We start from the raw sequence: 13,189 nt of genomic DNA on the forward strand, positions 1-13,189 counted from the left end.
TAGCAACTTAAAACAACAGACACTTATTATCTCACACAGTTTCTGAGGATCAGGAATCCAGGAGTGGCTCAAATGGCTGGTTCCAGCTCAGGGTCTTTCACGAGTTTGCAGTCACATTGTTGGCTGGGGTGGCAGACTCTGAAGATCTCACTGGCGCTGGAAAATCACTCCAGGCTCCCTCACATGCTGCTGGCAGGGGAGCTTTGGTCCTTACGAAATGTGCCTCTCCATTCACAACCTGGCTTCCCCAGAGCAAGTGATGTCAAACCAGTATCTTTTATGACCTAAGCTTGGAAGTGAGGTAACGTCAACTCTGCCGTGCTCTGTTGGACACAGACCAACCCTGGCAGAGGTGGGGATCACGGGGGCTGTCCTGGAGGCTGACATTTCTGAAGCATTTGCTCCATACTAGTTATTCTTCCTGTGCTTGTACTAGCTGATGCTTTCCATGCATTGCCTCACTTAATGCTCTCAACATCCTCCAAAGCTGATGCTGTTATCATCACCCCCATTCTACATCTGTGGCACCTGAGGCTTACAAAGGTTAAGTAATTTACTCAGATTGTTTCTAAGCAGCAGACCCGGCATTAAAACCTATGTCTAACCTCAGAGCAAAACGCTCCTGTTGTTAACTTGAGGTCTCTTTTATTTGGATGACTAACCAGGTCTTCCCTGACCCATCCTGGGACAAATAACTTTTCTGAGCATAACTGAAGAATTTTGCATTTCACCTCTATTAAAATTGGCATACTTCTTTGTTTTTGTTTTAGATTTTTGCAGTCTACATCATTGTGGCATACTTCTTAAATATTACAAGGCAACTTTCATTCTTCTGTCATTTGTGAATTCCTTTCACCATACTTGCACCACCTACAAATCCTCCTCTTTGCACACAGAACATGACGGAAAACAATCTTGAAGAAATCAGAATGCACAGATGTATCTATAAAAGAGGATACATGTCAGGATTAGAACAAAAGCCTGGTGACAAAATGTACATAGTTTTTGAAGTAAAATTAGCAAAGAGATTGAAGGTTAAATTTGTACTCCGTAGCCAAATTTTTTAAAAAAATTTTTATCGGAGTAGAGTTGATTTACAATGTTGTGTTAGTTTCAGGTGTACAGCAAAGTGATTCAGTTATACATATATTCATTCTTTATCCAATTCTTTTCCCACATAAGTTATTTCACAGAGTTCCCTGTGCTATAAAGTAGGTCCTTGTTGGTTACCTGTTTTATATATACTACTGTGTATCTGTTAATCCCAAACTCCTAATTTATCACTCCCCCCAGTGTTTCCCCTTTGGTAACCATACATTTGTTTTAGAAATACGTTTTGTCTGTTTTGTAAATAAGTTCATTTGTATCATTTTTTAAAAAATTAGATTCCACATGAGTGATATCTTATTTGTCTTTATGTGACTGACTTCATTTAGTATGATAATCTCTAGGTCCATCCATGTTGCTACAAATGGCATTATTCTGTTCTTTTGGTTTTTTTTTTTTTGCAGTACGCGGGCCTCTCACCACCGTGGCCTCTCCCGTTGCGGAGCACAGGCTCTGGACATGCAGGCTCAGCGGCCATGGCTCACAGGCCCAGCCGCTTCGCGGCATGTGGGATCTTCCCGGACCGAGGCACGAACCCATGTCCCCTGCATCGGCAGGCGGACTCTCAACCACTGTGCCACCAGGGAAGCCCTATTTTGTTCATTTTTATGGCTGAGTAGTATTCCATTGTGTGTGTGTGTGTGTGTGTGTGTGTGTGTCTATAATATATATCACATCTTCTTTATCCATTCATCTGTTGACGAACATTTAAGTTATCCATCTCCTGGCTATTGTAAATAGTGCTGCAATGAACACTGGAGGTGCGTGTATCTTTTCAAATTATGGTTTTCTCTGGATATATGCCCAGGAGTGGGATTGCTGAATCATATGGTAGCTCTATTTTTAGTTTTTTAAGGAGCATACTGTTTTCCACAGTGGCTGCACCAATTTACATTCCCACCAACAGTGTAGGAGGGTTCCCTTTTCTCCATAGCCATCTTGGTCCATATGGCTGTGAATATGGAACTCAACATAGGTGAGGTCACCTAGTCTGTCCTGTGACATTTATATAAATTGTCTTAAGGCCTTTATCCATTTCCTTTGGGAGGACCAGTCTTCTGCAGCATTTCTGCACATTCCAGGGTTTTTATATTCTTGTTGTCACTCGAAGGTCTGAACTCCTCTTCCCAGTCAAGTCCGGCTCTTGCCTCTGGCCACTGTTCATTTCTGCTCTTCAGGATCCTGGATGTAGAACACAGGTCCTCTGTGCTCCCTAAAAACTATTCACAGGTGACATTGTTGATGTACCAGACTTCACTGAACATTTCAGGGAGATGGAAGGATGCGGCATCGATGGCTCCTAAAATTGAATATTAAACTTTCCTTTGCTTAAAAGTCCTTTGAGAATCCAGGCTGCTTGGTTGCCTTGTTCCCTAAAACCTTCCCCTCTCAACTGCCCTCACGTCAGAAAGCAGAGCAATTCAGTTGTTCATTCCTGACAGAGCTCTAGGCTAATGTCATTATCTAACAAGTCAGTAAGTCACTCTGCTTTGCAGCGAGGAATCGGAAGAGGTTTTGAAGTTTTAGTGTTTCCTCTCTCGCTCTTGAGCCTCCATCTCTATCGTCCCCCTAGTCTTTATACGTGAAAGTGAGCAGAATATTTTTTTAAGTGGTATGACTTACACAGTTTCCCTTAGAAGGCAGAATCTTGTGTCAGTTTTGGCTTTCAGTAACATTAGTTTCATCCTCTGTTACATGTGGGATTGAACCAGTAGTGCTGTGAGTTATAGAGAAGGTGACATAATTCTTAGGTCACCAGGCACAGTCCTGTTGGCTGGGAATAGCTTCTAATATTGCCCCTTGCATTTTCAAAATGCCCTGGCTGGGAATCACAGATTATCTGACTATAGTCTCTAGTCCAAGAGAAGTTGACAGAATTTTGAAAATATATCATTGATGGGCCAACATTGAAGCAAAAGGGAAGACTGAGGCTATTTGGAATAATTGGGACAAAAAGCTGGATTCATTTTGGAAAAAAATATTTTAGTTTTAATTCATTTGAATTCAGTGACCTGTGGTGATCTGACCTGTTCAGGCATTTGTAGTGTCTGGGGTTAAGGATCGTACCAATGTGTCTTTTTAAAAAATTTTATTATAGTATAGTTGATTTACAATGTTGTGTTAATTTCTGCTCTGTAGCAAAGTGATTCAGTTATACATACGTGTTCTTTTTCATACTCCTTTCCATTATGGTTTGTCACAGGATATTGAATATAGTTCCCTGTGCTATACAGTAGGACCTTGTTGTTTATCCATTCTCTGTATAATAGTTTGCATCTGCTAATCCCAAACTCCCAATCCTTCCCTCCCCCCACCCCTTGGCAGTCACAAGTCTGTTCTCTATGTCTATGAGTCTGTTTCTGTTTCGTAGATAAGTTCCTTTGTGTTGTATTTTAGATTCCACATGTAAGTGATATCATATAGTAAGATATAGAAAGACAGACATATAGAAAGACAGTGTCTTTCACTGTCCAACTTACTTCGTTTAGTATGACAATCTCTAGGTCCGTCCAATGCCAATGCAGTTGGCATTATTTCATTCTTTTTTATGGCTGAGTAATATTCCATTGTATATATGTACCACATCTTCTTTATCCATTCATCTGTCGATGGACACTTAGGTTGCTTCCATGTGTTGGCTATTGTAACTAGTGCTGCAGTGGACATTGCGGGGCATGTATCTTTTCAAATTATGGTTTTCTCCAGATGTATGCCTAGGAGTGGGATTGCTGGATCACACGGCAATTCCACTTTTAGTTTTTTAAGGAACCTCCATACTGTTTTCCATACTGGCTGCACCAATTTACATTCCCAGCAACTGTTCACGAGGGTTCCCTTTTCTCCACATCCTCTCCAGCATTTGCTATTTGTAGACATTTTAATGGTAGCTATTCTGACTAGTGTGAGGTGATACCTCATTGTAGTTTTGATTTGCATTTCTCTAACGATTAGTGATGTTGAACATCTTTTCATGTGCGTATTGGCCATCCATAGGTCTTCTTTGGAGAAATGTCTATTTAGGTCTTCTGCCCATTTGTCGATAGGGTTGTTTGTTTTTTTGTTATTGAGTTGTATGAGCTCTTTGAATAGCCAGTGTGTCTGGTTTTTGACACACTGAATTTGAATAGAAAGGTTCATTTTTAGAAAGCCACAGCATGAAAGGAGGACTATAGAAAGTGGATGCACCTGTGGAACCATTAAGTTTCAAGAAAGATAAATCACAGGAGCTCCCCAAGCTAGCCAGGCTCTCTCCACTCTCTCCCTGCTGTAATATTCCCAGTACTCCTTCCTGAGGAAAGAACCCCACACCCAGAGGAAGAATGAGGTGTTGCTCAGCCTCTCAAGGGACATGTAATGAGTGTCCCTTCTGGAGCGTACCTTTGGAGATTCTAAGAGATTTATTTCCTTTGAGGGGCAATTCATTTGAGGGGATAAGACATGTATATAGGATAACGTGTCACATAAATAGCTTTGTTATGTTTGGGCCACAGTAATGGGAGGTTGGTATGAAAATTGCTTTAGGTCGGGCAGGGCAAGGTACGTTGGGGAAGAAGATGTGGAAATGATAAAACGTGAAGCTGGACTTGGAAGGCTGGATGGGCTACAAATTGGTGAGGAGTTGCAAGAGGGGAAGTTGAAGACCTGGGAAAATTGTATCAGAGATTTCAAACATTGTGAATAGCAGAATATCTGGGAACTTGATTGGATCAGTCCGGAAGGAACATTAATGTAGAAGCTGGGTGTAGAATAAATCAGAGAAATGGGGATACTGGAGGCAGGAAAACTGGGGAGAAATTGCTTATAACCCAGGCAGATGCCAGATAATAAGAATCTGGGATCAAGACAGTGGCAGTGGGACTTTCCCGGTGGCGCAGTGCTTAAGAATCCGCCTGCCAATGCAGGGGACACGGGTTCGAGCCCTGGTCCAGGAAGATCCCACATGCCGTGGAGCAACTAAGCCTACGTGCCACAACTACTGAGCCCGCGCGCCACACCTACTGAAGCCCGCGCGCCTAGAGCCCGTGCTCTACAACAAGAGAAGCCACCACAATGAGAAGCCCACATACTGCAATGAAGAGTAGCCCCTGCTCTCCACAACTAGAGAAAGCCCACGCGCAGCAAAGACCCAATGCAGCCAAAAATAAATAAAATAATTTTTTTTAAAGTGGCAGTGAGAATGCAAAAGATAGTGTGATGGTGAGAAAAGATGGCAGAATGGTTGGGGACACAGAGGAAGAAGGATAGTCAATGATGAGGTTTCGGGTGGGATGAACTTGAGAAGTAAGAAAGACAAACGAGCCTTTTTTTTTTTTTTTGATGGTGGTGGGAAGGCTCAAAAGGGAGCAATACAAGGAGGTGAAATGACAGCAGGTCTAAGATGAGAACATCCACCAGGAGAGGTTCACATTTGCAAGTCATGTCACGCATGTCACAGAATGCTATATAGATAAGTTGTATATCTATCTATGCATCTTGAACAGGGGAGGAAGACTGACCTTAGTTTCATTCACCCAACGCACATTTCTAAGTCCATCTTTTGTGTCACTTTACCATGGGAAAGGTGAACATATGTTCCTAGAGTTCACAGTCTGTGATGTACGACTGACATATTAAGGGGAATTGGCAGGATGATATTTTGGTGTAGTAACCAAGGTCAGCTGCTTTCCCCCTTGAGCTTTCTGCTATGGTTCCCTTATTCATAGAAAGACAGGGTTGATACAGCAGAGAAGAAAAAGTTCCAAAATAGCTTCTTAAAAATTTACAGTCAGTAGTTTGCAGCAGCCTCAGCCTTTTGCATAGCAAAACCCAAAGTTTACAGCAAAAACAAGACTTGATAACGTGAGAGCCAGTTTCTCTGCCCCCATAAGGAAGCGTTCTGAGGGATTGAGGTAAAGCAGCAGGAGAAGACAGGCTCGGGGAGATGAGAGCTGAGCAGGAAGGGCCCCTTGCTCTGTGCGCTGAGACTGAGTTTTCAGCTGGGGATGCGGCAGAGACAGACCCTGCAGAGAGGTCTGGAGCTCTGAGAACAGAAGAACCTCACTTTCTGTTTCCTTTGAGAGGTAGTGAGTCTTGCAAACCAAATGCCCACCTTCTCCAACCCTTCTCCCCGTCCATGCCCCCTACACACCTTCTTGGGCGTGGAAGGAAGCAACAGAGAAATGCCACGTTGGTGGGCAAGTCTGAATTTCCCAGAGCCCCAAGGCAGACAGAGGTGTTGGGGTGCTGGGAGAGACTTGGTGGTCAGGAACAGCAGGGTCCGGACAAGGACCGAGGACCAGAGACTAGCTGGGTGGGACTGCAGACATCTAGGAGATGCAGGCAGCAGACGCAAGTGATGGAAGGCTGTGGGAATGATGGCATTTGAACCAGTGCCAGGGTGGACAGAGGTCAACTGATGCCCAGATGCCTCCTCATTGCTCCTGGACACAATTGAGACCATCCGTACCAGCCCCAAACTCAGAGGCGACCCAGGAGAGAAGGGTTCCCTGAACAAATCCAGAAAAGCCTCATTGATCTGAGTTTATAGTGAAGTAATATGAAATGTTTGCCACTAAACAGCATGCAGACTGGAGAAGACTTAAATATTTTTTTGCAGATCTGAGTTTGTGGATTGAGATGATGCTCGCTACCTAGACAAGTGTGTGATGAAAGCAGATGGAGCGCTAGGTGCTACGTGAGCACGAGTGAGAGGTTTCCTACCCAGAGTCTGAGGCGATCAGAGTGAGTGAGGAGTTGCGTTGAGCAGCACATCATAGGATGAAGGACAGAGGCAGTAGGTAAAGGGCACCGTAAGTCAGTTTCATAACGGCCAGAGAGGCTGCAAAGTGAAATGCAATGGGTTGCATAGGTCAAACCAAAACCCAAAAGCCCTTTCACCTACAAGGCATGGGGATTGCTGAGGGTTTAGAGAAATGACATGACCACATTTTCATTTCACAGCCACTGTTCTGGGTGAATGTAAAGAAAGGCCTGGGGATCGGCTCACTCTGGGTTTCCTGCTTCTGGAGGCTGTGTCATTCTCTCTCCTGGCTTATCTTTACTACTAACATCACATTGATTCTCATCACCCCCAAATCTGCATTGCAGGAGAAAAGAGGAAGGCATTTCTTTCTAGGTTTTATAAAGTGACAGACAATCAGCTCCGTGTCCAGCAGTAAGTGTCTGGGAAGTGAAAGTTACCGTTTCATATCAAAATTGGTGCAGTTTTAAGACCCGAAGTCTTGAAAGAGAAACTAGGATAAACCGGTGTGATATTTAACACACAGAAATGTCTCCTTCCACAAATATGTACCTACATAATGTTCCTTACTTAGTGTTACTGAGAAGTGTGTTTACTTTTATTTATACAAAGTTTACTTGAAAATAACGATTCACACTGCTCTGTGCAGCCTGTCCCCTGATGGAGGTAGGGGGTGCTGGTAGCCCAGTTCAGGGGTGCTGGGTGAGGTGTTCCTGGGAGCTCTACCTCCTGGCTGTTCCTTCAGCCTTCTCAGTGATTCTGTAAGCTATTTGATACTTTGATAAATCTCTTTCTGCTGCTAGAATGGGATTTTGTTTTCTATATACTGACACAAAACAGGTCAAATAAGTACTTTTTAAAAAGATCAAATTTGCACTGGTTAAGATCTTGGGGCTCTGAAGTCTGACTGCTTAGGTTTGAATTCCAACTGTGCCCCTGCCTGCTCCTTGACTTTATTTTTTCTTATTTATTATTTTAAAAATAGATTTATTTATTTTTATTTACTTATTTTTGGCTGTGTTGGGTCTTCGTTGCTGCATGCGGGCTTTCTCTAGTTGCAGCGAGTGGGGGCTGCACTCCTACTCTTTGTTTCGGTGCGCGGGCTTCTCATTGCAGTGGCTTCTCTTGCTGCGGCACATGGGCTCTAGGTACATGGGCTTCAGTAGTTGTGGCTTGTGGGCTCTAGAGCGCAGGCTCAGTAGTTGTGGCACACGGGCTTAGTTGCTCCGCAGCATGTGGTATCTTCCCGGATCAGGGATCAAACCTGTGTCCCCCGCATTGGCATGTGGATTCTTAACCACTGTGCCAGCAGGGAAGTGTCCCTAATTGTTTTTTATATTGTAGCATATTTGATTTACAGTGCTGTGTTAGTTTCAGGTGTACAGCAAAGTGATTTACTTATACATATACATGTATCTATTCTTTTTCAGATTCTTTTCCCATATAGGTTATTACAGAATATTGAGTAGAGTTCCCTGTGCTGTCCAGTAGGTCCTTGTTGGTTATCTATTTTATATATATATAGTAATGTGTATGTGTTAATCCCAAACTCCTTATTCCTCCCCCCACCCCACCTTTCACCTTTGGTAACCGTAAGTTTGTTTTCTAAGTCTGTGTGTCTGTTTCTGTTCTGTAAATTCATTTGTATCATTGTTTTTAGATTCCACATATGATATATGATATTTGTCTTTCTCTGACTTATTTCACTTAGTATGATAATCTCTAGGTCCATCCACATTGCTGTAAATGGCATTACTTCATTCTTTTTTATGGCTGAGTAATATTCCTTTGTGTATATGTCCCACATCTTCTTTATCCATTCATCTGTCTGTGGACATTTAGGTTGCTTCCATGTCTTGGCTATTGTAAAATTACTGCCACAGTGAACAGTGGGGTGCATGTATCTTTGCAAATTATGGTTTTCTCCGGATATTTGGCCAGGAGTGGGATTGCTGGATCTTATGGTAGCTCTATTTCGAGGGTTATTTTTAAAATACATTTTTAATGTTTTAATGAATGGGTGTGTGCATCTTACTTATGTTTTATTTATTTATTTTTTGGCCACAGTGTGCTGCATGTGGGATCTTAGTTCCAGGATTGAACCTGTGCCCCCTGCACTGGGAGTACAGCGTCTTAACCACTGGACTGTCAGGGAAGTCCCCTATTTTTAGTTTTTTAAGGATCCTCTATACTGTTCTCCATAGCGGCCACACCAACTTACATTCCCACCAACAGTGTAGGAGGGTTCCCTTTCTCCACACCCTCTCCAGCATTTATTGTTTCTAGATTTTTTGATGATGGCTGTTCTGACCAGTGTGAGGTACCTCACTGTACTTTTGATTTGCATTTCTATAATAATTCGTGTTGTTCAGCATCTTTTCATGTGCTTTTTGGCCGTCTGTATATCTTCTTTGGAGAAATGTCTATTTAGATCTTCTGCCCTTTTTTGGATTGAGGGGTTTTTTTTTTTTGTTTTGTTTTTTAAATATAGAGCTGCAAGAGCTGCTTGTATATTTTGGAGATTAATGCTTTGTCAGTTGCTTCATTTGCAAATATTTTCTCCCATTCTGTGGGTTGTCTTTTCGTTTTGTTTATGGTCTCCTTTGCTGTGCAAAAGCTTTTATTTTATTTTATTTTATTTATTTATTTTGGCTGTGTCAGGTCTTAGCTGCAGCATGTGGAATCTTTGTTGAGGCAAGCAGGACCCTTCATTGTGGCGCACGGGCTTTTCTCTAGTTGTGGCGTGTGGGCTCCAGGGTGCGTGGGCTCTGCAGTTGTGGCATGCAGTATCTCTAGTTGAGGCATGGGAGCTCAGTAGTTGTGGCGTGTGGGCCTAGCTGCCCTGCAGCATGTGGGATCCCAGTTCCCTGACCAGGGATAGAACCTGCGTCCCCTGCATTGGAAGGCAGACTCCTCGCCACTGGACCACCAGGGAGGTCCCTGTGCAAACACTTTTAAGTTTAATTAGGTCCCATTTGTTTTTGTTCTTATTTTCATTAATTTAGGATGTGGATGCCAAAAGATATTGCTGTGATATATGTCAAAGAGTGTTTGCCTATGTTTTCCTCTAAGAGTTTTCTAGTATCCGGTCTTACATTTAGGCCCTTAATCCATTTTGAGTTTAGAGAATGCTCTAATTTCATTCTTTTGCATGTGGCTGTCCAGTTTTCCCAACACCACTTATTAAAGAGACTGTTTTCTCTCCATTATATATTTTTGCCTCCTTTGTTGTAGATTAATTGACCATAGGGGCATGGGTTTATTTCTGGGCTTTCTATCCTATTCCATTGATCTATAAGTCTGTCTTCAGGCCAGTAGCATACTGTTTTGATTACTGTTGCCTTATAGTAGAGTCTGAAGTCAGGGAGTCTGCTTCCTCCAGCTCTGTTTTTCTTAAGATTGCTTTGGCTATTTGGGGTCTTTTGTATTTCCATACAAATTTTAAGACTTTTTGTTTTAGATCTGCAAAAAGTGCCATTGGTAATTTGATAGGGATTGCATTGAATCTGTAGCTTACCTTGGGGAGTATAGTCATTTTGACAGACATCCGAGAACATGGTATATCTTTCCATCTGTTTGTGTCATCTTCAATTTCTTTTATCATTGTCTTACAGTTTTCAGAGTACAGGTCTTTTACCTCCTTATGTAGGTTTATTCCTAGGTATTTTATTCTTTTTGATGTGATGGTAAATGGGATGGTTTCCTTAATTTGTCTTTCTGATCTTTTGTTGTCAGTGTATAGCAATGCAAGAGATTTCTGTGCACCAATTTTGTATACTGCAACTTTACCAAATTAATTCATGAGCTCTAGTAGTTTTCTGGTAGCATCTTTAGGATTTTCTATGTAGCGTATCATGTCATCTGCAAACAGTGACAGTTTTACTTCTTCTTTTCCAATTTGGATATCTTTTATTTCTTTTTCTTCTGTTTGCCATGGGTAGGACTTCCAAAACTATGTTGAATAAAAGTGGTGAGAGTGGACATTTTCATCTTGTTCCTGATCTTAGGAAATGCTTTCAGCTTTTCACCATTGAGTATATTGGTGGCTATGTGTTTGTCATAACATATATGACCTTTACTATGTTGAGGTAGGTTCCCTCTGTGCCCACTTTCTGGAGAGTTTTTATCATAAATAATAGGTGTTGGATTTTGTCAAAGGTTTTTCTGCATTTGTTGAGATGATCATATGGTTTTATTCTTTAATTTGTTAATGTGGCACATCACACTGATTGATTTGAGGATATTGAAAATTCCTTGTATCCCTAGGATAAATCCCACTTCATCATGGTATATGATCCTTTTAATGTATTGTTGGATTTGGTTTGCTAGTATTTTGTTGAGGATTTTTGTGTCTATATTCATCAGTGACATTGGCCTGTAATTTTCTTTTTTGTGGTATCTTTGGTTTTGGTATCAGGGTGATGGTGGCCTCATAGAATGAATTTGGGAGTGTTCCTTCCTCTGAAATTTTTTGAAATAGTTTCAGAAGGATAGGTGTTAACTCTTCTCTAAATGTTTGATAGAATTTGTCTGTGAAGCCATCTGGTCCTGGACTTTTGTTTCTTGGGAGTTTTTAAATCACAGTTTCAATTTCAAGGCTTGTGATTGGTCTGTTCATATTTTTTATTTCTTCCTGGTTAAGTCTTGGGAGATTGTACCTTTCAAAGAATTTGTCCATTTCTTCTAGGCTGTCCATTTTTTATTGGCATGTAGTTGCTTGTAGTAGTCTCTTATAATCCTTTGTATTTCTGTGGTGTCTGTTGTAACTTCTCCTTTTTCATTTCTAATTTTATTGAGTTGAGCCCTCGCCCTTTTTTTCATGATGAGGCTGGCTAAAGTTTTATCAATTTTGTTTATCTTTTTTTTGGGGGGGGGGGTTTAACATCTTTATTGGGGTATAATTGCTTTACAATGGTGTGTTAGTTTCTGCTTTATAACAAAGTGAATCAGTCATACATAAACATATGTTCCTATATGTCTTCCCTCTTGCGTTTCCCTCCCTCCCACCCTCCCTACCCCACCCCTCCAGGCTGTCACAAAGCACCGAGCCAATATCCCTGTGCCATGCGGCTGCTTCCCACTAGCTATCTACCTTACTACGTTTGTTAGTGTGTATATGTCCATGACTCTCTCTCGCCCTGTCACAGCTCACCCTTCCCCCTCCCCATAACCTCAAGTCCGTTCTCTAGGAGGTCTGTGTCTTTATTCCTGCCTTACCCTTAGGTTCTTCATGACATTTTTTTTCCTTAAATTCCATATATATGTGTTAGCGTACGGTATTTATCTTTTTCCTTCTGACTTACTTCACTCTGTATGACAGACTCTAGGTCTATCCACCTCATTACAAATAGCTCCATTTCGTTTCTTTTTATGGCTGAGTAATATTCCATTGTACATATGTGCCACATCTTCTTTATCCATTAATCCGATGATGGGCACTTAGGTTGTTTCCATCTCCGGGCTATTGTAAATAGAGCTGCAGTGAACATTTTGGTACATGACTCTTTTTGAATTTTGGTTTTCTCAGGGTATATGCCCAGTAGTGGGATTGCTGGGTCATATGGTAGTTCTATTTGTAGTTTTTTAAGGAACCTCCATACTGTTCTCCATAGTGGCTGAACCAATTCACATTCCCACCAGCAGTGCAAGAGTGTTCCCTTTTCTCCACACCCTCTCCAGCATTTACTGTTTCTAGATTTTTTGATGATGGCCATTCTGACTGGTGTGAGATGATATCTCGTAGTTTTGATTTGCATTTCTCTAATGATTAATGATGTTGAGCATTCTTTCATGCGTTTGTTGGCAGTCTGTATATCTTCTTTGGAGAAATGTCTATTTAGGTCTTCTGCCCATTTTTGGATTGGGTTGTTTTTTTGTTATTGAGCTGCATGAGCTGCTTGTAAATTTTGGACATTAATCCTTTGTCGGTTGCTTCATTTGCAAATATTTTCTCCCATTCTGAGCGTTGTCTTTTGGTCTTGTTTATGGTTTCCTTTGCTGTGCAAAAGCTTTGAAGTTTCATTAGGTCCTGTTTGTTTATTTTTGTTTTTATTTCCATTACTCTAGGAGGTGGGTCAGAAAGGATCTTGCTGTGATTTATGTCATAGAGTGTTCTGCCTATGTTTTCCTCTAAGAGTTTGATAGTTTCTGGCCTTACGTTTAGGTCTTTAATCCATTTTGAGCTTATTTTTGTGTATGGTGTTAGGGAGTGATCTAATCTCATACTTTTAAAAGTACCTGTCCAGTTTTCCCAGCACCACTTATTGAAGAGGCTGTCCTTTCTCCACTGTACATTCCTGCCACCTTTATCAAAGATAAGGTGTCCAAATGTGCGTGGGTTTA

This window comes from Globicephala melas, chromosome 9 (assembly GCF_963455315.2).
Source record: "Globicephala melas chromosome 9, mGloMel1.2, whole genome shotgun sequence".
NCBI lineage: Eukaryota > Metazoa > Chordata > Mammalia > Artiodactyla > Delphinidae > Globicephala > Globicephala melas.